This window comes from Triticum dicoccoides, chromosome 4B (assembly GCF_002162155.2).
Source record: "Triticum dicoccoides isolate Atlit2015 ecotype Zavitan chromosome 4B, WEW_v2.0, whole genome shotgun sequence".
Taxonomy (NCBI): domain Eukaryota; kingdom Viridiplantae; phylum Streptophyta; class Magnoliopsida; order Poales; family Poaceae; genus Triticum; species Triticum dicoccoides.
The window spans coordinates 181,657,332-181,660,712 of NC_041387.1; positions in this window are offsets into that span (position 1 = coordinate 181,657,332).

Consider the following 3,381-nt stretch of genomic DNA (forward strand, 5'->3'; position numbering starts at 1 on the left):
GATTCAGGCAGCGAGTTCGAAGAGCTTGTGCCAGCAGTAGTGGCCAGTAACTCGAACACTACATCAAGACAGGACTTTTGGGTTCCCTCACTATCGTCAAGATAGTTTTTATCAGCTTTCTTGGAGACCAATAGGGATGTCTCACTATCTTGAACCTTATCTGCATTACTTCCTTTACGATTGGATAACGTGGTACTGTTCTCCAATATTTTGTCCGCATTCTAAAGGAGAAACAAGCAGACACATCACATGTTTACCATGTTGTATATGAAACTCATTTTGGTAAATGAGTTCAGTAGTAAAGTGGACAGGACAACGGCATGAAACAAACATATATCTATGTACCATGGTCACTTTATGGTCTATATCATTCTAGTTCTTGTTGCCAAATCAAGATAGAGACACAGTTCAAATAATATTTGTTCAAGACAAAGCAGAATAGACAGAATATAAGTGTGGGTAACTATAGAGCAATAACAACACTTGTAATGTGCATGACATGAGGACATAACTGTTTATTCAATTGAAACTGAAATCAACATAGAGCAGGTTACAACAGCAAACCAGTTAAAGAAACAGGTTTAAAACATACATGTTGCGCCATTGGAGTTTCAATTCCATCCTTCAAATTTGAAAATAGTTGGTATGAGTAAATACAGTAATGCAAGAGCAAAGGAGTATGAACCATAGCTACAGAACCTGACCTGAAAACAAATCTTCTTCCCCTTTAAGCGTTGAGTTGGGATTCGGAGTGGTGGTCCTCGTGCTTTGGGCACTGCAGTTCCCTTACTAACTGCTCGTGTTTGGGTGCTCTGTGGTGGAGACGGTGTTGTGTCAACTGGAACTGGGTTACTATCTGTCGGGGTTGGGGTTAGAAGGGGTGTGGTTGGTTCTCTGTCCAACTGGGTAGGGGTACAATCTGTGAGAGTCTGGGTTATGTGTGGTGGATCTGGTCCTTGGGCAAGTACAACCGTGGTTCTATCTGCATCAACTGGTAGCACTATCTTTTCTGAAGACCGTGTTGTTACTCCCTTAGATACTGCCATCACGCTCTCCAATTCAAATGGCTGATCAACAAGAAAAGTAACTGAAAGTATAGACATTGTATGATAGACAGGTGCAATGGATAGTGGGGAATAAAAGAGGGCATGAAATAATTCATATTTATGTTTTCTAACCAAACAGGATAGCATGACACAATTTCACATATATGATGGCTAACTAAACAGGATAGCATGACACAATTTCACATTATGATGGCTAACTAAAAAAGATGGAAAGGCATAGTTCAAAATATGAGACTATGTAAACAGGATGACATGACATAACTATATAATGTGTTTATTAAATAGGTTGGCATGCCATAATTCACATGCATCCATGGATAGAATGCCATAATTCTAAATATGATGATTGTAAACACTAAATAGGATGAGATGATATAACTATATGATGTCTTTATTAAATGGGTTGCCATGCCATAATTCAGATAGATGATGTGTATGTACTATGTAAACATGATGGCATGATATAATTCAAATATATGATTTATATAGTAAGCAAGTAAGCAGATGGCAATCCATATATGATGTAAAAACTAAGCAATGCAAGACAACATGCATGACATGGGTAATATAACCCTACCAAGTTTGAGCATAGACCTTAGGGGGAAATAGGACTGGTCATCAGTCTCTGAATCCTCCTCTGAGGAGCTCTCTGTAACCAGCAAGATGTCTGCGTCAGCAGGTAGCATTGTCTGCTCTGAATACCTTGTTTTCACTCCAGATACTTCCATCACCGCTTCAAATGGCTGATGCACAGGAAGAGTAGTTGAATATACAAACGTTGTCGACAAATGGAACACGTAATACAAAAAAATGATAGCATGGTATAATTCACATACATGATGATTGGCTAAACAGCATGGCATTGCATAATTCACATATATAATGCCTTTGCAACAAGATAGCATTGTATAATTCACATATATAATGTCTTGCAACAAGATGGCAATGCATAATTCACATATATGGTAATTAGACACTGAACAAGTGGCATTCACACAAAGCATGTCTAAACTAATCAAATGACATAGCAATGCGAGACACCATACGCACGACATGAGCAACATAACCCTGCCAAGTTAGAGCATACACCTCGGGGGGGGGGGGATAGGACTGGTCATCTATCTCTGAATCCTCCTCTGAGGAGCTATCTGTAACCAGCGAGATATGCGCTTCGTCAGATAGCATAGTCTGCTCTGAAGACCTTGTTTTCACTCCAGAATTTGCCATCACCGTGTCAAATGGCTGATGCACACGAAGAGCAGTTGAATGTACTAACATTGTTAACAAATGTAATATGTAACAAAAAAAGGATGGCCTGATATAATTTACATATAAGATGACTGGCTAAGCAGGATGGCATTGCAAAATTCACATATATGATGCCTGGCTAAACAAGATGGTGTTGCATAATTCACATAAACGATGAATAAACTAAATAGATAGCATTCACACAAAGGATGTCTAAACTAAGGAGATGACATATTTGATGTATAAAGTAAGCAATGCAAGACACCATATGCATGATAGAACCAACATCAGCATGCCAAGTTAGAGCGAAGACCTCAGGGGGTAAATAGGAGTTATCTTCTCCTTCTGAATCCCCCTCAGAACAGATATCTTCCTCTCGATTACAATCCGAAATGCGTGGAGGGGGGCTGCCTTTGCGCCTACCATGGAGCAACGTCTGCATGAAATTTTATTGCCACGCAAGGCTCGTCCCTTTTGCTCTACATGTTCAGTTCCATTGTTTACAATAACCGTCATGCATAGGAATAAAACATAGTGAGATTATGTAAGGAGTGCATGCAGAAATCCAGAGTGATGGTAGCAACCTGTGGATAGACCCAAAACCAATAATAGCAGGCAGATAATGGCTTCAGTTAAAAAATACAAATAATGGCTTCTTTACTGTTTGTTTCCCACCCAACATGAAACTCATAGTAGACACCGGAGATTAACCAGATAGTAGACAGATACTATTGATAGCGGCCCCGATATGTACCCCACAACCATTTAAAAACTCAAGTTTGACCATTAGTTTGGAGCTAACTTAGAGTCTAATCGGTGAATAGGACGATAAAGTAGCATGTAATATTAAGCGATGCATAACGTAAGCAGACACGAAAGAGTGCGACCTCTCTTGTGGACCCGTGTAGTCCTCGAGGTCATCTGCTCGGTTGATGATGGTAATGCAGTTTTCATGGCTGCCAGCAGCGGGGAACAAGATCTGAGGCGGCGAAAGACAGTCTGGAGGCCGGATCCCTGCTGTGCTGGACCCTTCTGTCGTTGGAGCAGCTGAGCTGGGGTGGACGAC